Source organism: Cebus imitator, unplaced genomic scaffold, assembly GCF_001604975.1.
Source record: "Cebus imitator isolate Cc_AM_T3 unplaced genomic scaffold, Cebus_imitator-1.0 Scaffold116, whole genome shotgun sequence".
In the NCBI taxonomy this organism is placed as follows: domain Eukaryota; kingdom Metazoa; phylum Chordata; class Mammalia; order Primates; family Cebidae; genus Cebus; species Cebus imitator.
Genome location: NW_016107431.1, coordinates 2,836,485 through 2,862,591, shown reverse-complemented (window position 1 = coordinate 2,862,591; position 26,107 = coordinate 2,836,485). Strand labels below are relative to the sequence as shown.

At 33.3% G+C, this 26,107-nt stretch overlaps 1 long non-coding RNA gene across 2 annotated transcripts in view; it reads right to left on the bottom strand.

Moving 5' to 3' along the window:
• LOC119472733 overlaps nucleotides 1-26,107 on the bottom strand; it is a 165,069-nt gene that overhangs the window by 87,631 nt on the left and 51,331 nt on the right. The window contains exon 3 of one of the 2 annotated variants that reach the window (XR_005201922.1): nucleotides 342-387. The exons of the other annotated variant lie outside the window; for it this stretch is intronic. This is a non-coding gene — a long non-coding RNA (uncharacterized LOC119472733). The remainder of the gene's footprint in view (nucleotides 1-341; nucleotides 388-26,107) is intronic. 2 annotated transcript variants of the gene reach the window in all.

Sequence of the window (26,107 nt, the reverse complement as noted above, 5' to 3'; positions counted from 1 at the left end):
ACATCCAACTTTTATCTTACAATCATATTAAAATGAATATCTAAATGTGCAAATAGAGAATATTCTGTGCTCTTATTAGAAAACATGGAAGAATAACAGTTTTATTATCCTTAAGAACAAACCTTTTAAAGGTTCCATTTCACATTAAAAAAAGAATAATCTTAGAAAAATAACTAAAATTATTTGAAAGCTCAAAAGAGAGTAACTCAGATGATTAGTAAAAAAAGTTAGATTTTCTTATAAAACCCTAAAAATTTAGTAGAAAATAAATAAGTTTATAGGAGTCAAGGAGTCATATACAGAAACTTCAAGACAATCTTCTACAAAACGAGGAACCTTACCTAACAATGATTTGCACTGACCATTGCATGTAAAGGAGCACCTTGCCTGGAAACTAAGGAAAGAGATTTTAAAAGAATTCACTAGCAGCAATGGGTTGAAGACCAAATTCAGTATTAGAACACGAAGACAGCAATGTGTGATCCAGAGTCCTGTTAGGACCCCATTATTGTTTGCCTTATGTGCCTAGAGTCCATTGCACTTGCTCACAGCGTATCCTTGAAATGACCCCTGCTAAATAATCCCTGCCATATTAAACACAAAAAGGTAATCTTTGATGCAGAAGGAAGCATCTTGTTGTAAATCCTGTATCGCAGTGGTGCTATCTCTACAAACCTCTGGTAATGAATCTCTTAACTGGCAAGTAAAAAATACAGTATATGAGAACCTTATCCTTCTCCCTTCATTTGAGCTCGAAAGACTCGGTCTTGAAACCTCTTAAAGGTCCCATTTCACATTAAAAGAATAATCTTAGAAAAATAACTGAAATTATTTGAAAGCTCAGAAGAGAGTACAGGTATTGATCAATTCACGGCCTATGCAACTTACGACCATTCGACTTTACTACCACAATCATTAGCCACGACTGCTCTGCTGTAGATTTTTGGAAACACTACAACATTTTGATGTGTATCAAGAATATCGCTGCCGCCTGGGAGGCTGTGATGACAAAGTGCATGAATGGCATCTGGAAAAATTGTGTTAAGTGCTATGTTAATGATTTTGACGGATTTGACAGCGAACATGAACTTGAAACGATTTGGGAAAAAATAGTAAAACTCGCTAAAGACCTTTATTTGGAGTGTGAAATGGAAGATGTCGAAGAGTTGCTAGACAAAGAATCCGGAGAGCTTACAAATGAAGAGCTAATCGAACTGGAAGAAGAAAGAGTGGCGGAAGAAGAAAGAAGAGAAGCAGAGAAAGAAGAGGAGGAGCCAGAAAGCAAGTTCACCACTAAGGGATTATCAGACGGTTTATCTTTACTGAATAAACTTCTTATACATTTCGAAGCAATGGACCCAAACATCGAACAATTTGAAAGGATTGAATGGATGGCGCATGATGTGTTTCGTCCGTATCGTGAAATTTATGAAGAAAAAAAGAAACATATAATTCAGACAAAGCTCACCATGTTTATGAAAAAACCAACTCCGGTAACCCCAACTGCTGCCTCAGATGATGACATCAACGATCCGCAGCCAAGCACCAGCGGCCAATAAAATGTTTCATACATGTTTATATATTTTGATATGTTTTGCAACTGGGAAAATGTTTCCTATGGTATTTTTTACACCTGTATTTTGTATTTTTGTATGCACCTGTATTTTGTAATTTTGTATGTTTTGCAAATATTAAACCAGTTTTACTGGTAATGCAGTGCTTTACTTAACCTTGACGAATGTAAAAATAAGAAACAAAATGGGGTAGAGATGATATAAATGGCATAAAATGAACAAAGAAAATTATGATATATAACAATAAAAGAAAATTATGATAAAATATGACTTAAAGATTTTTATAACATCATTTCACAGTACTGTACATATAGCCTACTCAACTTATGACCAAATTGTGTTACGACCGGTCTGTCGGAACCAGTCATGGTCGTAAGTCGAGCATTACCTGTAACTCAGATGATTAGTAAAAACATGTTAGATTTTCTTATAAAACCCTACAAATTTAGTGCAAAATTAATAATTTTATAGGAGTCAAGGTACTAGTGTAACTATGAAACAGATAGCCAAAGGGAAAATTTGAGTCCAAAGAGATTACACAAAGAAAAACAATATAAGCAATAAGTTTAAAACCTAAATGAAGCAGAGATCAACCAAGAGAAGAGCAAGTACTAATGATCAACACCAATTTGACTGCTACTATGAACCAGCAGCTTCCTAGACACTGTGGTTACAGCAATGAATAAAACAAAGTCCCTTTTATCAAGGAGTCCACTTTTATATCTACTGAAGAGATTATCACCATAAACAAAATGAACAATTAAACATCTGCTGCATTAGAAGATAAGTGCAATGAAAATCTATAAAAAAGATGAAGGAAAAGAAACAAACATGGTGATGAGGTTATAATTTTCGACTGAGTGGTCAAAGAAGATCTCATCTCACTGACAAGGTAACACTAGGACTTGATACTGTAGAAGAGATAGTGTGTGACTTCTAAGTCATGGAAGACACTGTAGCTTCCATCTTGATTTCTTGATTTCTTAGGTCACTCCTTCTGGAGATAGTCAGGTATCAGGGCATGAAAACACTCAACCAGTCTATAAAGAGTCAATCATGGAGAGAAGGGTATTTATGCATTCATAAAGGCCACCCAGGTAGATGCGACCCATGTTGTCTCTTGTATATGTTGTGGCTTTTATCTAATTCATGCATATCCCCAAAAGCTTCTGAGTTTCATTTATCACAGAAAATGCTCTTGCCTTCACAGAGTTTCTAGCACAGTGTTATAGCTGTATTACTTCAAAGTGTCAAACATTATTCTCGGAGCAGTAAGTTTAACTTTAAAACTCGGATCTAACAAAGTAACATGCATGTAAACAGTAATACAATTATGCTTTTAAGGTAATCCAAAATGCTAGGTCATGCTTTTCAAAATTTTCTTAAAAGAATGACACTGCATAACCAATAATGTGTATACAGGAAGGAAAGGGTGGTTTCACATGGATTAATTTAAAAATACTTCAATACATTAAAGGAAATATAAACAAACTGTGTCTTAGAAAAATGATAAAAAATGAAAAAACAAAGAAAGTGTCATCCTTAGAAAATTAAATATAGAATATTTAATCAACATGTAAAGGCCAGAAGGCCTATGGTAGCCACTTATCATATCACATTATTTTGAAAGTTCTTGTCAATTCTATGCATAACAGTAGAAATAATTTGTAAAAAAAAAAAAAAAAAAAAAAAAAAAAAAAAAAAAAAAAAAAAAAAAAGAAAAAAAAAGAATTCCAGAACATGCTATTATCTACCTTAAAAATGCAAAAATGATCCAACTTAAAATTAAAAATATCATTTTGTATGAAGGCTGTAAAACAAATATGAGGAAATCAAAAGCTTTCCTGGATACTTAATGATGTACAAGATGTCAGTCACTATAGAAACCAAGGTCTAAAATGTATAAAAATAAATTGTATAGTTGGACCTCTGTGGGTCCACATCCATGGATTCAACCAACTACAAAGTATTAAAAAAAAAAAAAGAAAAATTGCATCATACTGAATATGTACATATGTTTCTTTATCATTATTCAAACAATAATTTATAAATAATCTAGAACTGATTAAAATTATATTGGGATTATGTAGTTAAGTTAATATGCAAATATTCTCCATTTTATATAAGGGTATTGAGTGTCCATGGATTTTGATATCCATGGGGGTCTTGGAACCAACCTCCCATAGATCATAAGGGATGACTGTTTAAGAAATATTTATGGCCATGTGAAGTGGCTCACACATGTAATCCCAGAACTTTGGGAGGCCAAGGTAGGAAGATTACTTAAACCCAGAAGTTTGAAAACAATCTGTGCAGTATAATGAGCCCCTGCCTCTTAAAAACAATAAAAAATTTATCTGGGCATTGTGGCACGTGCCCATGGTCCAAGCTACTCAGGAGGCTGAGACAGGAGGATTGTGTGAGCCCACGAGGTCAAAGCTGTAGCAAACCAAGATTGCACCACTGCACTCCAACCTGAAGAAAAGTAAATGAAACAAAACAAATGTTTATATAAAGAATACCACAAAATTTTGCTAAGGAAGAAAAAATAGTTTAAAATTTAAGTAAAAGGAGAGGGACATGCCAGATTTATGGATTAAAAGATGGGATGGTATAAATGTATTAATTTTCCTAAAATATCTGTAAACATAATGAAATGTTAATAAATACATCAAAAGAATATATTTTAAACATGGCAAAAATAATTTTAAGCTATAGGGAAAATAAATTGTATTATATTTCTGCCTTCACTCCTAAAAATTGTCATGTTTGAGGGAAGCATTTGGACTATATTATATACCTCACTGAAGAAGATGTCACATCTATACATGAACAGAAAACTAGTATGTGACTGTTGTTAACTGCATGTCTTGATAGGCAACGTTTTCATACTAAATTTTTGCAGTTGTACTAATTAGGCAATCTGTGTTTCAAAACATAATGTCCATAAATGTATCTTTGTACTTCGAATAGCAAATGAAAAGAAGATCTTCACCAAGTGTCAACTTCTAACTTAATCCTTTGTAAACAGGAAGTAGGACAAACACTAATACACACTGAGGACTTCTGATTTTCTAGGTACTTTACATACATTTTGGAATTCAATCGACACCATGAGATAGATAAACCTTGAGAAAACTAAAACTCAGAGAAATGAAATACCAGTTATTCAACTACTTATTGGTAAATTCAGTCAATCTCAAGATTGTCTGGCTCTAAATTCAGACCCCTCCAATTTGCCATTTTTTAGTGGTTTTATTGCTTCTATCTTTTACGTCATTTTTTTAACATTCTTATTTCAAATACTATTATTTCTACTTTGATCATTCTCTTCATCGTGTCTGTCAATTCTTACATTGGTTTACTCTCCATGCATCAGCAATTTTTGATTAGTTGAAATTCTATTTATTTACTGTATATCTGCCTATTATCTGTCTATATTTATTTATTATGCAGAAAACCCCAGAGTTGTGGAAATGTCACTTCAGATATGTCTTTGGCTTGTTTTGTCAGGGACATTTAAAGAAGTTTAATAACTGTGGCACAATTTTTACGCTGAATTCTTGGCATGTTGTTCTCAAACCTTGCAGTGTATTTACATCATCATCTCACATTCACATTTAAGACAAACTTGGAATTTCAATTTCTGTTCAGTGGCATTTCCCCTTCAAAGATCCAAATCAAAACAACATTGAGATACCATCTCACGCCAGTTAGAATGGTGATCATTAAAAAATCTGGAGACAACAGATGCTGGAAAGGATGTGGAGAAATAGGAACACTTTTGCACTGTCGGTGGGAGTGTAAATTAGTTCAACCATTGTGAAAGACAGTGTGGCGATTCCTCAAGGACCTAGAAATAGAAATTCCATTTCACCCAGCAATCCCATTACTGGGTTTATATCCAAAGGATTACAAATCGTTCTACTATAAGGACACGTGCACACGAATGTTCACTGCAGCACTGTTTACAATAGCAAAGACCTGGAAACAACCCAAATGCCCATCGACGATAGACTGGATAGGGAAAATGTGGCACATATACACATGGAATATTATGCAGCCATCAAAAACGATGAGTTTGGGTCCTTTGTAGGGACATGGATGAACCTGGAAACCATCATTCTCAGCAAACTGACAGAAGAGCAGAAGATCAAACACCGCATGTTACTCATAGGCGGGTGTTGAACAATGAGAACACATGGACACAGGGAGGGGAGCACTACACCCGGGGGTCAGTGGGGGGGAAATAGGGAAGGGACGGTGGGGGGTGGGAAGTTGGGGAGAGATAGCAAGGGGAGAGATGCCAGAGGTAGGTGATGGGGAGGAAGGCAGCAAATCACACTGCCACATGTGTACCTATGCAACAATTTTGCATGTTCTTCACATGTACCCCAAAACCTAAAATGCAATAAAATAAATAAATGGGAAAAAAAATCTCTATCTTTGAATAGATATACCCTTACTGCTTTTCAGAGGAAAGGGGGCAGTAAGGAGTGCTGAGTTTTATTCAGGCTCTTGCCTCCTAAGGCCCTGAGGCTGTGCCACCCATCCTTGTGTGTCTTTATTTATTTATTTATTTATTATTGTACTTTAGGTCCTGGAGTACATGTGCAAATCATGCAGGATTGTTGCATAGGTACATACATGGCAAGGTGGTTTGCTCCCTTCATCCCCCCATCTCCTCTATCTGGTATTTTTCCCCTGGTTATCCCTCCCCACCCTCCCCACCCCCTAATACCCCTCCCTTAGCGTCCCCCAAACTGACAGCAGTGTGTGATGCTCCCCTCCCTGTGTCCATGTGTTCTAATTGTTCAACACCAGCCTATGAATGAGAACATGTTTGCTTTTCTGTTTTGGTGTCAGTTTGCTGAGAATGATGGTCTCCATATTCATCCATGTCCCTCCCACCCATGAAGGACACAAACTCATCGTTTTTGTGGCTGCATAGTATTCCATGGTGTATACATGCCACATTTTCTTAATGCAATCTATCGTTGATGGACATTTGGGTTGGTTTCAGGTCTTTGCTATTGTAAACAGTGCCACAATGAACATGTGTGAATGTGTCTTTATAATAGAACAATTTATACTTCTTTGGGTACATACCGAGTAATGGGATTGAACCCCCTTTTCCGGCCTGGAAATGACCCTCCAGAATTCTATTTCCTGAACCAACTTGGTGTCAGCCTTTACTACATTTGCACTGGTTTTGTGCTTCATTACAAGTAAATGTGGATTAATTTTTCATTGTTTTCTGTTCAGATATACAACTTTTTAAATCTAGTATTTCTAAATTTATATAAAGAGGCATTTCCTCCTCTCCCCTCTTCCATATGAGCTGACACTTGATAGCCCATGCTCTTCTCATTGTTTTTACCTCCATGATCTAAAAATTGTTTCTCTCTACTCTCATCTAGTTATCTTAAAATTCTCATCCAAATATTTTCTAATTCCATCCTTTTTTTTCTTATTTTTTTAATTTCTTTTATCTTTCCCCTTTCCTGGGGTGCCTTTTCATCTTTAGTTATCTCCAACAGTAGCCAGTATACTTCTCCCCATTTTTTTTTCACTTTTCATGTGACTTATCCATTAGTGATAAATTTTGTTTGGCTTTCTCTTGTTATACAAGAACGTTGAGTCACAACTGAAATATTTTTTGTGTTTGCTTCATTGGTTAGCTCAGAATACTACAAGGGATGAAATTATTATGAAAAATTAATTAAGTTAATTAACTGTAACTTGGAATTTGAATGCACAGAACTCTTTCAGGTAATTAGCACTACTGTAGGCTAGGGATTGTATTATTTAGGGTGGAACAGAGTGTGAAGTTTAAATGGAAATCAGGTATTTTATGAAAAAACTATTTCCCCATGGTAAGTTTTAAATAAATATAAGCCATTTCAGTTTTATATATAAGATCTGTTAACTATGCCAAGACAGCTTTTAGAGGGAAGATATTCTGTTAAAGTTAATTATCATTCTACTTTAGAAAACTAGTTACAATGTTCAAAAAAAAATCTTATCAATGTAGGGATCAATTCATCATTTGGAGATCACCTTGGATCAAAAACTCAGTTTATACAATATTAAAAAAAATAGTTCACAGTTATTCTGTGCTATGTTCCAGGGGCTATTCCAAGTGACTTATCTCCAATAATTTACTATTTTCTACAACTACTCTAAATAATAGATCATACTATCATTTCATTTTACATGTGAGGGAACTGAGGCATAGTCAGATTAGGTAATTTGTTCCAGGTCACAGAGGTATTGTATTCTGAAGTTGATATTTTAATTTAAGTAAACTCACTCCAGATATTGTTTTGTTTTGTTTTGTTTTTTCAGAAAAACTACACTTTTAAAAATAGTTATTTTCTTCCTAATTTTTTTCTTAGAGCTAAAAACTGTTCAATAGCTTCATCATATTAAATTAGGCTTTCTTAATCCTAAGTGGTAATTGGGTAAGTTTTCTTAGGGAAAATCAATTCTGAATTCCACAGTGTTTAGGAAATAATACAATCTGAAACTGGGTGAATAATATAAAGCTCAGGCCATGTGAAATATTTCACAAAGTATGAGAAAAACTACATTTTAAGAACTATAAGTCTAAAGTAACCGCATTAGAAGAACCAGGAAATCCATGGATAATTAATATTAATTCAACAAGGAAAAAAAGACATGTCCATACCCTATCTATAGAAATAAATGTAGATGTTAGTATACTAGTGTAAATATGTACATACATTTCTTAGGTCTGACTACTGAAGATGCCTAGAGGTAATGAAACTCAAGTAGCAATGAGCTTCCTCAGTGCCTCACTGAGAGAAGTGCAGAGAAAGGCTTCAAACTGACATTAAAAGACAGAGAAGTCAATGTGATCACAGAAGCAAAGACTGGAGTGACGTGGCCACAAATCACAAATGCCAATAGTGTCTATCTAGAAGCTAGAAGAGGCAAAGAACTGATTCTTCCCTAGAACCTGCAGAAGGAGTGTAGTTCTGTTAATACTTTTGATTTTTTGAATTCTGGCCTCTGGAATTGTGAGGGACTAATTTTTGTTTGTAAGTCAAAAGGGTTCTACCAGATAACATTCACACTGGCAAAGAGATTACCTCTTTGCTTCTTATATTGTCATACTTACAAATTTTTGCCAAATCCAATAGGCTCCATTGGTGTACTTTTAATTTACATTACTCTATGGGTGAGATTAAACATCTTTTCATATGCTTAAATGCCATTATTCCTTTCTTCTTTGTTAAGTATCTTTCATATCTTTTCCCAATATTTGTATCATGTTTTGGCCCTTTAATCCTCAATTTATTTATTTATTTGAGACACAGTTTCGCTCTTGTTACCCAGGCTCGAGTGCAATGGCGCAATCTCAGCTTACCGCAACCTCCGCCTCCTGGGTTCAAGCAATTCTCCTGCCTCAGCCTCCCAAGTGGCTGGGACTACAGGCACGCGCCACCATGCTCAGTTAATTTTTGTATTTTCAGTAGAGACGGGGTTTCACCTTGTTGACCAGGATGGTCTCAATCTCTTGACCTCGTGATCCACCCACCTCGGCCTCCCAAAGTGCTGGGATTATAGGCTTGAGCCACCATGACTGGCCAATTTTTTAAAAATTTTTTATTGTATATTGACAAATCATAGTTGTATATGTTTATGGAATATAAAGAAATGCTATAATTTTTAATACAATGTGGAATTATTAAATTAAATAAATTACATCAATCAGCTCAAATGTTTAACATTTCTTGTGATGGGAAAAATAAAGCTTTATTCCCTTTGCAATATTAAAATATAATTACTCAATTATTAGCTATATTCAGCATTCTGTACTATGGATCTTGAAAAGAAAATCAAACTTAGTCCACCTAACAGAATTTATATCCTGTGACTATTATCTCCCCATTTACCCCACCCACTAGCTTCTGATAAATACCATTCTACTCTTTACTTTCATGAGTTCAACTGTTTTAGATTCCACATACAAGTAAAAATATGTGGTATTTCTTTTTCTATGGTTTATTTCACTTAGCATAATGTTTTCCAGTTCTACCTATATTGTCACAAATGATGGAATTTCTCCTCTTTATAAAGCTGAATAGTATTTCACTGTGTATATGTACCACTTTTCTTTATCTATTTGTCCGTAGATGGATACAGGTTGATCTCATAACCTGGGGACTGTGAATAGTGCTGCAATGAACACTGGAGTGCAGAAATCTCTCTGACATACGGACTCCGAAGCTTTTCCATCTCTGACATACTGACTGCAAAGCTTCTGGGTAAATGCACAGAACTATGACCTTAATTTTTAAGAGATCATTATATATTAGGAATATCCTGTTGTCTGTGATTTATTCTGCAAATATTTTCTTACAGTTTGTCAGGTATATATATATTTTTTTACTTTGTTTATAGTGTTCTCACCATACTTTTTTCTTTCCTCACTTTTCTGTAGTTAAGTGTATCAATCTTTCAAAAATCATCTCTGGATTTTGATTCATGATTAGAAAGTCTTTCTCTACATCAAGTTAAAGAGAAACTTACCTAATGAATTCTAGTTTTCTTCTAGTACTTATTTATCTCTACTACTTGTATGGTTTTATTTTTATATTTTTGTCTCTTCCATCTGGAGTTTATTCTATAATTTGCACTTGACTGATATACTGTGTGGTGCATTCCTAGACTTTTATAATTTCTAAATTCCCTGTTTTAGATGTGTCTTTTCTACACACCATATCGCTGAATCATGCTTTTGTGATCTAAATTTAAAACTGTTTTCTTTTAATAGATAAGTCCATTCGCATTTATTGATAAGACTGAGACAGCTGGTTTCAACTCTGTAATATTTAATAATTATGCACATTTTATTTTATTTGCAGTGCTTTTATTAAAAAGTTTAGTTTTGCTTTTTCTAAACCTTATGTTGGTATGTAAGAAGATCTATATTTTTATTCTAGTGATTATCTTTTCAGTTAGACCTTTATAAATGCCCTTTCCTTAACCTCTTAATCTACCTTAATCTACTTTCTTCTTTCCTTATTTTTCCTTTTTAAGAGCATTATTTTAAGTTTATTACAACATCCATCAATGTGAATAAGTATTCTACTTCTTATACTTTTGTTTTAGATCTAGAATTACATATATTAAAGTACCATCAGTCTTTTTGCTGAAGTATTGCCAGTGATACATCAGCAGATTATCCTGCAATAGATTCTTCAAAAAAAGATCATGGGTACAAAATCCCTAAGTTATTGTAGGTTCAAAACTATTTTTAAATAGCCTTGATACTTGAAGGACAATAGGCTGGATATAATCCTTTTTTTTGCATCAGTTTTAAAAATTTTATTTTTCCATAAATTATTTAGGTACAGGTGGTATTTGGTGACATGAATAAGTTCTTCTTGGTGATTTTTGAGATCCTGGTGCACCCATCACTTGAAAAGTATGTACTATATTCATAGTCTTTTATCCTTTGCCCCCTTCACATTCATCCCCCCACTCCCCAAAGTCCATTGTATCATTCTTATGCCTTTGCAGCCTCATATCTTAGATCCCACGTATCAGTGAGAACATACAATGTTTGGTTTTCCATTCCTGAGTTACTGCACTTAGAATAGTAGTCTCCAATCCCATCCAGATCACTGAAAATGCTGTTAATTCATTCCTTTTTATGGCTGAGCAGTATTCCATCATGTTTATATACCACAGTTTCTTTATCCACTCATTGATTGATGGGAATTTGGGTTGGTTCCACGATTTTGCGAATGTAAATTGTGTTGCTATAAACATGCATGTGCAATTATCTTTTACAAATAATAACTTTTTCCAACAAAGATCAAAAGAGACACAGAAGGGCATTACATAATGGTAAAATGATCAGTGCAACAAGAAGGGCTAACTATCCTAAATATATATGCACCCAATGCAGGAGCACCCAGATACATAAAGCAAGTTCTTAATGACCTGCAAAGAGACTTAGGCTCCCACACAATAATAGTGAGAGATTTTAACACTCCACTGGATATAATCCTTAATTAAAATTTTTTCACTGAATTGTTTGAAAATCTGCTCATTTTTTTGTCTTGTTTTGTGTGTTGTTTTAAAAAGGTCAGATGCTTGTCAAATTCTATTGACTTACAAGTTATATGATCTTTTTATCAGGAGATCTTGAGAATATTTTCTTTATCTTCGAAGTCTAATGACTTTACTGTCTTATTTCTTAAAGTTGACCATTCTGTGTTAATTTTTACAGGCACCTCATGGGCCTCTTTAATATATACATTCAAATCTTATTTTATCTGCAAAGTTTTTGTCTTAGATTATAGTTTTAATATCAGTTATATTTCATTGTTAACACTTTCAGGGACAACAAGTACATAAATGTCATTTTTTCTTACTCTTTTTACTTCTGTTCTTATTCCATTTTTTATCTTCTTGGTTGTTTCCCCTTTCTTTGGTTTCTCTGTTAAATTTTTGTTTTATTTTGTACTTTATATTTTATTCTTTAAGAAAATTTTGTCTCTTTTCTTCTATTTCTTTCCTGAGTCCAATCAATTCTATTTTCATTTAATCCTATTATTTGTCCACTTCCGGTCTTAGTTTTTAAATTTCTGATTCAAAATAATTCTCAATAACACTAATGCTTATTTGATTATATTTTACTTTCAAACTTTGTCTCCTTCTATGTGTATTTTTTACAAAGAGTGAGAAGGTGAAAGAGTGACTTTCAGTGTTTTAAATCTATTATTCCTTACAATATCTCTGTATATACTTATTGAAATTTTATGTTCTCATTTCTGTGGTTTGGGATGAATAATACAATTCTGAATACAATGAAAGCTTCTCTCGGTGTTTCAAAGTCTAGATTCTTCAGTGGGTTTTACTTTTCGGTAGGACAAGAGGTTGAGTAGCGTGCCTCTGGTATTTGTTCTAATACCTGTATGGCCTTGAATTTTCTCTTTTGTGTATTTTCCCTCTTCAGCACAGAGTTTCCAAACTTTTCTTCTTCCTTCCTTTTTGCCTTTTTCTGACCCAGAACCTAAGCCTTTCAAAATCTGCCACTTCAAATTATGCATAATTTTAAGTTATATTCTTGTAGTCCACACTCTTATCTGTACGAAGTTTCTTTTTTTATTATTATACTTTAATTTCTGGGGCACATGTGCAGAATGTGCAGGTTTGTTACATAGGTACCATTCAGGACATAGGCATGGGCAAGGACTTCATGACTAAAATACCAAAAGCAATGGCAACAAAAACCAAAATAGACAAATGGGATCTAATTAAACTAAAGAGCTTCTGCACAGCCAAATAAATTATCATTAGAGTGAACCAGCAACCAACAGAATGGGAAAAATTTTTTTGCAAATATCTAGATTCTACAAAGAACTAAAGCAAATTTACAAGAAAAAAACAAAAACAACCCTATCAAATAGTGGGTGAAGGATAAGAAGTTTCTTTTAGAATATTTTCACGGTAATAGTAAAATTGCTCAATCTGGTAATATTTTTATCTCAATCTCAGGTTATTGCTATTCTCTCTTCTGTCTTTCTTGCAGTTTTTCTCCACCTGCCCTTACTCATACAAAGATATGCAGCAGAACAACTCCTGGAGTAATCACTTGCTGGGATTAGACGGTTTGTCTTTTTTTTTCTTACATTTACTTTAACATTTAGCATTTTCTCCTTAAGTTATACTAAGGGCAGTGTTTTGTGTGGTTTTGTTTTCATTGTACTGTTCCATTTTGTAAACCTAGGCAGCTGCCATTGTCTTAAACCACTCAGATTTGCAAATAAAAATATTAAAGCATGATATGTTTCCTGAACTATATATTACTATGAAAAGAATATCAAGATAAAGTCATTATCATAAATACATATTATCATAAAAGGATATTAAGATGAAATTATTATTATAAACACATATAAACAAAATGTAAATTTGCAAATATAAGGTGTTTAATTATTGTTCAGTTCTTAGCCTTATATTGTCAATAATGTTTCCCTGACCATGATAGAATATATTTATAACCATATTAATTTTTGAACCATGGGCCCCTCATTTTTGTTTTGCACTTGATCACCCAAATTATGTAGCAAGATCTGAGTTCTAATGAAGGTGCTAATATACTCATGGTAGTGGCTTCCATGTCTACCTCCTTCATCAACTCAAAATAACTGATAAGCTCCATCATCCCTTACTTCTTATTCACTTATTCCTTTCCAGCAAAAGTTTATTGTTGAGTTATTAATTCCATGATCTTCAAGCTATTAAAAAATCTTTACTTATTGAATATCTCATTACATTTTTCCTCTTCAATTTCCTTAAGCCTGGCTGCTTATCTGCAACTTAGTGATTAGCAAAGCTCTACCTGGACTTGTTAACACATTGAACTAAAATGGTATTTATTTTACATCAGATAACTTAAATGTCTCTATTTCCTCTCTATTCCATTTACTCTTTAAATTTTTACAATATCCCTTTTGTTCAAACCTTGAAACTTCATTTTCATAGTTCAACAATGATCTAATTGCCAAAATCCGCACACCTTCCCCAGTTTTTCACATTCTCCTTGACCATATCTCCATTGTTGAGTATTTCTTTTCTATTAAAAATGCTCTCAACTTCCTTTCACGATATAACATTTATACCTTTCCCCTCTTACTTCTCTGATATTTTCCTGCTCAGTCTGCTTTTTGTAGTTCTATAAATGGCACATACTATAAGGCTCAATCCTTACTCAAAAGAAAAAAGGAGTAGGAGAATTTAAAGGAAGAACGTATGGGTAGTATCCAGAATCAAAACGAGTTCTGAACTGAGAAGGCCTCAGGACTACAGAAATTTGGGAACCTTCCTCTAGGTTTCTGCTATCGAAGCGATTCAGATGCAGTGACTACTAACATTCTGTGAAGTTTCAGATTCCAAAAGAGAAGATATGATTGAGACGTCTAATAAAACTAGAAATAGAGCCATGTACCTAGAGGCTGGAGAACCCCAAGTTGATGCCTATTACAAGTATCCACTGTAAATATCGACTGCACTACCACAACAAAATAAATATTTCTGAATTTTTACTCCATTCTCTGTGATATAGTTTACAACAGACAATGAAAACTTAGCTATTAAGTACCTAGAGAAGAGTGGCTGAATTAACGTAGAATCTAAAAAACAATTATCGAGATAAGAGAAGAGTTGCAGGGAAGAAAATATACATCAACGTTTTTTAAATACCTTATAGTTATTATGAGATAGAAAATCTCTGATAATTTTTATAGCTCCAGTCAATGGAAATGACTATCATAATGTAAAATAAGCGTTATATTTCAGAAGTCCAAAGTAGGAAGAAACTTTTTTTTATTACAAAGTTTTCCATTAATAATCTTAGGAGGATTTAAACACACAATAAATATTATAAGTAAATTTCAATTTTACTCTTAAAAGAGATGTTAAAATTGAAGATTAACAATTATCTAGATGAATATTCTAGGGAAACATACTGATATTTGTTGAAATCCAAAATAAGCATTGTTAAATAATATAATTATATAATGTTGATATTGGACTGTGTCTTAGATAATCTAGTCTACTTCCATAATTCTATAAATGAACAATGGGAACTCCATAAGCTTATGTGGCCACAGGGTTGGTTAATAACAGAACCAGAACAGAAACACTAACAGAAACAGAAGCTCCACAAACCTGGAACATAGTGTAATATCTATAACGAGCAGAGGCACATAATGGGTCACAAGCAGGAACACTGGTTAATCTTAGTCCTTAATGTCAAAAGTTATTCTGACAGGCTCAAGCTATAAAGTTTGCCAGAACACTCTGCTCTTATGTGAGGAAATAGCTTAAGTTGGCGTTTTTTTTTTTTTTTACCAAAGATAATAAAAAATCTTTACATAATTTTAAAAATATAAAACTAATATAAGCCAATACCGAAATAAAGGTGTGAAATAGAAGAAAGAAAAATTACTGAAATCTGCTTCCATTTGAGTGGAAGAAATCCACTCAACTACAATTATTTTGGTACTCTGGCTTATTTAATTTCAACACATTTCTAATATGTGTGTTTTTACATGTACATGCATACAACATATACACATGCATACACTCTTCATATAAAAATACATAAAACTTTATTTTCACTTTTCTTCTAAGTATGATCAAATCATCTTAAATAGTTCCTTACTTCTTTAAAACAGTTATCAAAGAGCAACTTTAAGAAATTAAAATCTTAATGAAGTATTTTTTAAAGGAAGTTACAGAATACAATAGTGATTTTTTCATATTATAACAATGCTCAGATATACCTATACTCATATTTAACTTGAGAAGATTCTTTACTCACTTGGGATGAAAGACTGTATGTATCTTCCATAGACGTTTCCATCTGTGAATGATTTAAGACAGAATGGATTTGACTCTGTATTCCTACCAATATCGTGAACATATATCAGAAATTATCTTTATAGGTAATGGTTCTCCTCTCCAGAGTGATACATATGGTGCCTTAATTTTTCCCCAAATAAATATTGTAAGTAAATGTAAAATATGCCATGTCAACATGCACATGCACTTAAGGTCTATTTAAGACCTTTGTGTCTTCCTGTTTGAGAAAAATCTCTTTCTTCCAATAATATTATTTTTTTAAATTTTATTTTGCAATAATATTATTTTTAAAAATTAACCTGTGGTGATAATTGAGTAAGAAAAGTTGAGGAATTGTTATCCTGAAGAAAATGTGCACACATTCTATATGAAGGGCTACGGACCTTCAAAAAAAAAAAAAAAAAAAAAAGAGAAGAAACTGAAGAATAGTTTTATTTTTAATGTTTCCATGGATATTTGAACTTAATAACTGGAGACAAAATATCCAATAATTTGTTCTTTTTTAAACATTAACTGTTAATTAAATGTGTGACAATAGTTAACTTCTCCGAGTCTACTTTCTCATATACTATGAGTACAGTAAATTATATATTTTCTAAGATTCCTTCTGGTTTTTCAAATCTACTCTGTTACTCAACTGCTACTACAGATTCTAAATAATGATAATATATAGATTACATATTTTATTTTGACTTAAAATATATAAATGAGCATTCATTTACCAACCTTTTGATGTAATGATTTTAAATTTAGCTCTACTGGCTGAACAATAATATATTATTTATAAATTCTACCCTTTATTTTTTTGAAGTAGAGTGAAAATTTAAAATGCTTCTCTAAATATTTGAGTGCAAAATCTTTCTACATTTTAAAAAAATTTGTTATTATCATTTATACATAAAATTATGGAAATGTTTGGTGATTAGCTATTGAGTCTTTTGAAAATATTTAACTTAGTTTCATAGACCCAACTCTCTTCACATTTATATTTTATTATCTTTGTATTATGGAATTGTATTTCATAATTACAATTGTTGTAAGCAAGTTTAGTAAAAAAATTCATCTGACTCTTATTAAGCAAGTGAATCCTCAGTGGGAACAGAGTGTACAGGTACACTAGACTACCTGTAATGAATGTGTGCTATTTTTTGGTCAGCATTTAGTGTCATTTGCGGAGGCAACTCTGAGGGCCTGCTGTGTTCAGTAGAGTTTGAGTAAGATAGCTTCTACTCTGTTTGGGGAACAATAACACATTAACATATAAACAAGGGTATAAAATATGGTAGAAGTCACTATAGAACCAGGTGTGGAGTACATATATATGTGTGGTTTTACACATATATATGTCTGTGTGTGTGTATACTTATATCACAATGTGTAGTAACGTAATTGACAGTGCATGATAAAAGAGTTCAGAAAAAAACTTTTCAGGTAACAGTTTTTCTCTACTCCCAACATTTCCTTCTATGTAACAGTAAATAAATCAGTGGAACATCCCATCCTCTCTCTGCCCCTTTACTACAACCATTCAAGGAAAATGGAAGACTTCTTTTATTTTTCATCATCTTTTAAGTTCATCGGTATATGTGCAGGTTTGTTACATAGCTAAACTTGCATCATGGAGGATTGTTGTACAAATTATTTCATTATCCAGGTATTAAGTATAGTATCCATTAGTTATTTTTCCTGATCCTTTCATTCCTCCCACCCTCCACCCTGATAAGTCCCAATGTGTATTGTTCCCCTCTGTATATTCATGTGTTCTCATCATTTAGCTCCAGTTATAGGTGAGGGCATGTGGTATTTGGTTTTCTGTCCCAGTGTTAGTTTGCTAAGGATAATGGCCTCCAGCTCTATCCATGTTCCTGCAAAGGACATGATCTCATTCTTTTTTATGGCTGTATAGTATTCTATGGTGTATATGTACCATTTTTTTAATCTAGTCTATTATTGATGAGAATTTAAGTTGGTTCCATGGAAGACCTTTCTTTCATTAGAAAATTTGAGCTCATTTCCCTTCATCCCTTTGGATAAATGGGCCTGCACTCCCAAGATAAGGCTTTGCCTCAAGGTGTAGAGAGATCTTATTCCAGCCCAGAGCTGCCTATAGTTTGGAATTTGATATTAAGAAATACACTTGCTTGCAGATGAAGTCATATTCTTTAATAGTCATATCCTACCCTTTATCAGTGATAAAGGTCATATTTGGGCTCTCATTTGCTTATTTATGTTCCTGTTTGTTTGTTTTTGTTGCTTCAGAACTTGAGTGAAGAAGAGTGGTGGCCTCTGCAAAGATTCCAGCAAAGAGATAAAGGAAGGCTTGGTGAAGGATATGGTACTACAAGGATGTGGGATGAGGAAAATGAAAAGTCCCTAGTACTTACCTATTTTGTTGAATTGCCTAAATTACTTTTAAGAAGTCTGCCATTCCCAATGCTTTGCTGATCCATGTTTCCACTCTATTGCCACAGTAGCCTTTCTTTAAAGTGTGACGATGACTATGTATCTCATTTAGTTTCTCAGCATAGCATTAAGGGCCCTTTATGATTAGGGCGACTATATATCTTATTTTGTTCAGGAAAGTACCAATTTAAACGTGCTGTTTCAGTGTAATTATTTACAGTGTACCCTTTGACTCTCAAAGTGTTCCAGTTTCAAAAAATTGTATTGTCACCATATTTATGATCTACTTGTTACTTATCAATCTCATCTCCTGTTACCCTCTCACCTCCATCCAATAACAATCCACTCAGAAATTCCAAATAATGCATGCCTCTTATCTCCTGCAGCCCTTGTCAAAGCTGCTTCTTTTAGTAGGATGTCTTTCCTCCTTTCCCTCATGTGGTAAAATCCTACTCTTTGATTATGGCCAGATCCAAGGTCACTGCTTCTGTCGTTTTCAATGACTCCCTCTCTACCCTTCCAAATTTGTACAGACTCTGTGTCTGCCATTGGTGCACAATGTACTTTGAGGCTTTAATGCACTGGTACGGTTTGATCAATGTATCCAGTGTAATTTTTGGTAAGACAGAGTATACATAATGTTAAACAATGTCTACTGAGTGAACATTGAGCTGAGAGAGTCCTTCGTTATAGTACAGAGCTGGGTACAAGATACTCTTTGGAAGAGTTAATTAGAGTTTAGTGTTAAGCAGGTGACAGGGAACAAGCTCAGGCTAAGTGTGACGTGTGAGAGCTCTCCCTGGTGAGTATATAGCAGTACTTGTTTAGATGGGGAGTACGCAGTCTAAGTCCAACAGAAGCCTGTGCTAAAACAGTAAATCCTTTTATAGACATTGTGAGACACTGTTATGCTGTGGTGTGATTACATTGTAATTGTTGCTAACCTGTTTAGTGTTCTTTAGAGTCTTTTAATCACTTCAAGTGTGCTGTCAAAGTTCCAGTATTCCCAACTAGGCTGACAAAAAATAAAAAGGAAGAAGAAGAGCTACCGATACATTAAGTAAGAGGAGAGGCTTATAAAGGGCATATAGAGTAAGAGCTCAATAAATGTTAGCTACTCCTGCCTGGAAAATAGTTATGTACTTTAGTAAGCCATGGAGAGATACAATGAGAAATAATCAACTGGTGTAACTTTTTGTCTGTGGGAAAAGTAAGCAGAAATAAGGTGAAGAAATTTGGAATAAAAGTCTCCCCTAAACAGCTTTGCAGCCAAAGCAGACTGAGTCACTAGCCCCAGTTCTCACAATTTGTTTCAAGCAAGTTTGGGCAGTGAGAGACTGACATAGTGGTCACATCTCTCATTAGTGTACTTCCTCGGGAATAGTTTTCAAACTTAAATGTCGTCTTTCCATAATCTTTCTCTCTGTGTCTATCTTCGTGTTTCTTTAAAGGATTCCATGTATTACCTGACAAGCACTCTTTCTGTAACAATTTTCCCAGTCAAGGCTTCTATATCCTCTGATTCATAATGGATTAGAAAATAATTTCCTATACTCTCCCTTCACTGTATTCCTAAAGCAAATATACAACATTTTGAATGTTTTATTACAATGCTATTGCTATTAATGAAGAAAAAAGATAACCTTTTTACCATACTCTGTGAAAAAAATAACAACAACAATTCCTCCATAAAGACTAATGGATTTGGTTACACAAATGATAGAAATAAATTTTGCTCTCTTTTGAGAAGAAAATCATTCTGAGAATATCTGAGCATTTCTTCTCTGCTAGGGCTAGGGGTCAGTGAAGGGAGGTAAAGTTGGGAATATAACAGCTGCACAAGTAGTAGAAGAAGGTTACTGAAAATCAGCTTTAGAATAATCTCTTCTTCTATTTTTTTGCTCTTGCTCAGAGAAATATTGATCTTGCCAAATTGTGATTCAGTTTCCTCGTGATAAGAGTAACTATATTGTCAACTTCATAGGGTTGTTATGAAAATTAAACATGATAATAAATGTAAAACACTATAAACAATTCATTGCACACGTAAGCACTCAATAATATTAGTTTTTATTACTACCATTACTTTAATTTTTTAAATTATCCTTACCCTAGATGGATACTAAGACAGAATAAAAATCTGAGTGAATTGTGTGATGTGTATGAGATGGGACAGAGAGAAGACAACCCTGTACTGAGGCAAGAGATTGCAAATAAATGGAGAAAATGAAAAAAAACAAAAACACTCTCCCAGGAGAAAAGGGAAGATCCCATATCCATTAGTATAGGAGTATACATGTACTGTGTTTGATTTTAGCTTGGGGTAAAAAGTACATTATCTGTAATGAGGTGACAGGGCAAAAGAAGGGATTGAGGCAGAGTGGAAGTGTAATCAGAAAAAGTAGGAAAGCAAGAGGGTACAGAATAAAGGTCACAGCACATGAAGGATATTGCTGGAAAAGAGCATAGATAATTAAGCCATCTCCAAGCCAAGGACCTAAGATTGAAGAGGAGAAGGTATACAAACAAATTATTCTTTTCTGACAAAAATATGGTAGTAGAGCAGTAACATCAGTGAAAAGCAGAAACGGTGACCTTCTGGCCATTCCGGAAGGAATGGAGATACATTGTAAAATTGAGAGAGATCATGAGTGGATAGGTATTCAGGGTTTAGTTCATGTGAAATGAGTTGAACTAAAACAGGAAAGAAGCATAACCCCAGTCAAAAAAAGCAAAGACATCCATATTCTTTAGGAACCAATGTGATGTGTGCTCTTAAAGGGATGGAATCAAGTAATTAGCTTAGGCTCCCAGGGAAAGTTTTGTAAGACAAACTGTTGCCACTCAATCAGACAGTAACAGGAACATCTTACGATTAATTACCTGGGCCTTTATCTCTTAAGAAAATGAGCAGCATCTCCTCCACATAGCTGTATGCCAATTTGACTCACTTGATTGAGGCTAAGATAGTGAAGCCCCATATATACTGAAACATTTATGTTCATGTGAAAATACTAAAGTTCCTGTCTCAGTATAAATGCTGAATAAACATTGACTGTACCTAAGCCAGAGTACATATGTATCCTAACCATATTTAATCCCAATATAGAACAGTGATTGATGGGGGAATTTCTAGTACATTGGCAGGAGTAAAGATGGAAATATTTTGAAGCCAAGAAGACTTTTGCATCTTTTTAAATCCCATTGAAACCTGTGTGTGCCTAGGACCCAATCTTAACACAGGCCATTTTTTAGAAGGTTCTTGGAGTTTCCAAGGATGCCACCAAAAAGTAATACAGACACTGTAGTCTACACTCCCAGGGAAAAGTAAGTTAACTCTCTTCCATTTGTTGAGAAAATAGTCTGAAATTGTGAGGTCTTAAAAGAGTCACCAAAATTCTCTCATGCAATTGCATAAACTATTAAACTTTTATAATTTGGAGGATAGAAGATATATTAAAATTCTTATTTGCTTAAATTAGGCTAAAGAAAGCAGGTACAAAACTTTAAATGCTTATATAAACATAAAATATATATCCAATTTGGCTAAAAATATCTTTGGAAGAACTTTGAATTTGTGTGAAGTTTAAAAAATGAAGTTCATGGTTACCTGAGAATAAGGGCCGGCTTTATTTTATCCATCATTGTAATGCAGCTATCAATATCTTTTCAAGTAACCTCAAGTTCTCTGAACTCGTCTGGATTTAACTCAGATTTCTAATGCCATTTTAACATTTTACACAGTGGTTTAATAATACAGAGTCTTCAGCTCAAAAAATTAGGAACAGATGGTGAGAATGGACTCATTCCCATTTCTGATGTGCACTTTATTATACTACTTTCAAAGAGTGACCTAAAGCACATTCCAAAAATGTACAGTAGGTGTGTGAATTGCATCTCTTGAGAAATGACTATTTTGGGCAGTATTCCTTTAACTGTTGCTATTCCTAGCTCTGTTTCAGTATGTATGAGACAACTTTAGGTAGAAAACAAAACAAATTAATATCTGGGGATGCAAATGCCAATAACAAGAATATTTTATGATCTATAAATGATTTTTAATATAAAATCTACTTTTTTGAAATAAAAGTCTCTTCCCTCATGTTTAAAAATTGTTTTTACGTCACTCAATATCAACCACAATAAGATACTTTCTAAAGTTCCCTATTCCAAAAATTTTGAGCTGGTAAAATAAAAATAATATAGGTTGAGTATCTCTAATCTGATAATTTTAAATTCAGAATACTACAAAATCTAAAGCCTTATGACCAGCAATAGGATGCCACAAATAAAAAATGTTCACACTCTACCTCATGTAACAGGTGCACAAAATTATTTAAAATGTATAAAATTACCATCAGGCTATGTTTTAAAAGTTTATATGAAACATAAATGAATTTTGTGATTAGACTTGGATCCCATCCCCAAGATATTTCATTATGTATACAAATATTCCAAAATCAGAAAAAATCCAATATCCAAAACACTTCTGGCCCCAAGCATTTAGGATAAAGGATACTCAACCTACAATAGCAATCACTAATATTAAGCAAGTAGTTGCCATATGACAAGCACTATTTTAAGTGCTATATATTTTTCAATACCATTTTTGATCAAGATATTCACAACTCTAACAAATACATTTTTAGGTATAAATTTATTCCAGGCTCATATAAGGGAAAACAGAAACACAAAGAAATTAAGTATTTTGCCTAAGTTCCTAAAGTTCATAACACTCTGTTAGAAGGCAATTAATACTAAGATGTAATCATTATTAGAATAAGACATATCTAAAGGTACATGTACAGAGTAAAATAAATTGGTTGATTTTCTAACATATTTATTACTAGATTACAGTATATGCTGCCATCCAGAGATATAGATGGACAAAAGCAAATTTTCTCCAAGTATGCTACTGAGTATGCACTCCCACTGGATTCTGACCAAAAAATCACCATAAAATTGTCTTTAAAATTTGACATTCTGCTTCTTTTATCATGGCTATTTTACTAGAATAACAAACAGAGCGTGGGGGTTTGGCGAGGCTGGTGCATATTTATAGTAGTAATATCTTGCTATGAGCCCTTTGCTTGGCTATGAATATTTTGGTTGGCAAGATGGGGGAGTAGCTAGACATATATGCAAAAACTATAATTCAGATCTGATTCTGCACTAAAATTCCACACAGACATTGCTACAGTGATCTTGAAGGAGTGTACATCTGTGTTCCCAAGTTATATATCCTTTTAGAGAGATTTTAAAAATATTTCTCATTTGTATTTGAACAGTAAATATTTTCTTGATGTGACTTATAAAATATCACACTTGCTTGAGAAATACAAGATGGATAATAAAACAAGAGACCTTTACCTTTATTTTATCACATATCAAGGATTGGCTTATACCTCCTATGGATTTTCAATTTAGAAAGATCGCACTGATTCAGGCTCAGAATTACTTCTTATTAATTTCGTATACTGCATAAAGCAGTGGTTCTCAAATGTTAGTGTATATCAGAATGCTTGGATGGCTGCTAAAAAATCTTATTGGGGAATCTACTCCCAGAGTTTCTAATTCAGTAGACCTCAAATAAGGGTGATGAATTTGCAGCTCTAAGCTCCCAGGTGATACTGAGACTGTTAGTTGCAAAACCACACTTTGAGAACCACAATTGAGAGTGTACTACAGGAATCTTAAAACCAAGTATCAATTATTTGAATGAATTTTGCATATAAGTTCTAATGTCTTTATTGTTCTTAGAAATAATTTACGCTAATATGTATTAGCTGATTGTTATGTATATACATACACACACACACACACACACACACACACACACATATATACACACACACATATTTTACCACTTTCTTTATATAGGATGATTGTCCTATAAATGCTTCTATACTGCGCCCTTGAATCCCAAATTTTAAAAAAAAAAACAAGAAATGCAAAATTTTATGAAGGAATACATCTCAATATATACATCATCCTTTCTACATTACCACCATTCTTAGGTGGCTGTTTTGCTCAAATGAATAAATTTTGAGAAAATGATAATCTGTTTCAAGTTGCTCTTCTTTCTAATGAAATAATAGAGGTAAGAATTAGCATTTGCAGCTTTCCCGGCTATATAGAAACTATATAAAATAACTGATAAATATTTCTACAGGAGACCATTATTTTATTTTTTATAAATTGTCATTTATTTCAGTGTTCTTAGAGCATTGTCAGTAATGGTTTCCATAGCACATTTCCTCTTAGGTTTTGAGATCAACTTCTTGCTAACACTTAGAAAGGCTTTACCTTCTCAAGGAAGATTACCCTATAAACTTAACTTTGGAATTAAAGCTATTTATTGACTAACACTATAAACAGGAAATATCTTAAAAGCTGAATAGAAATTCTTTTCTCTTTAAATACTTTATTAAATTTTTATTTACAACAACTCATATTTATGGCTTAATATGGAATCCATTTTATAGACTGTTGACATGTTATTGTTAATGAAACCAGTAATATATTCTCTTTAGTCTTATAACTCTAAAGGTAGCTATGTTATCAAGGTACACTATTTAACAAAATGCTTACAAACAACAACAACAAAAAAGCCTAACATCTGTTTGCAAAGTAACTTTGCAGTCACTGAGAGTAAAACCATATTACTATCAAGAGACACAAAAGAAGACCAGAAGAGTTGTATTTTCTCAGCTTGTTTGTATTGTGAAGCACAGTTAAACAAATAGCATCTCCTTCCACGGCTCAGAATCCCAGCCAATAATACAGCTGAGGCTGAAACTATTTGAAAGGAAGCTGCAGCTTTTGTTGGGATCTGGCTGGATGACATTGCTTGGTGGAAAGCAAAAGTGCTCTTGCTTTACCACAAATACTTTACAAGGCAAGGAACTTTAGAGAGGGAAGACAGCAGAAACTATTAGAAGATTAATGAGGATCCCCACAGCCTGTGCTTTTAAGGATTGCCAGAAACTCTTTCATCAAGTATATTTACAGGGGAAGTGAATCTAGTGAAAAAAAATTATATGTATTTATTTTACATAAATATATATAGGAATGAAAAGGGTTTTCTTTAAGCCTGTTTTAAGGTAAGAGATCCTAAACAAAAGATTAATGGCATTTTATCAACAAAGAAAGACTCAAAAGAAAAAAAAAAAAAACACTAAGGGGAAAAGCTATGAAAACTTTCATTGTGCATGCCAATTAGCCATTTTGCTCTTCAATGCCAAACAAACTTCTGGGTTTTTTTTCTCACAACCATAAAGAAAGTAATGTAGGATGAAAGTGAAATATATCATACTAACTATGTGTTAATGTGCATGTAAATCATTTAGAGTATGATTTACCTGTAATATGTTGTATTTCCACAATGAGAAATAAACTTACAAGTCCATTACATAAAACTAACAAGAAAGAAATGGATATCATATTTTCTCAACTTTTTAAATTTTAGCAAGTTTAATATTAAGTTTATATGCTGCCAATATAAAACATATTTTTTTAAAAAAACAGACTGAGCAGGTTTTAATCTGTTCATGGTTTAGTGCAGAAAAATTGATTTAAACTTATATGTCCTCTCCTTTTTTGAATGAATCCTTCTTTAAAACATGGGAATAAATAAAGTAGTTAGACTTTAAAGGCTTCTCCTGTGCAGCAGCAGGCAAAACACAAAAGTAATTTTGTTTAGTAAAAAAAAATTGAAATTA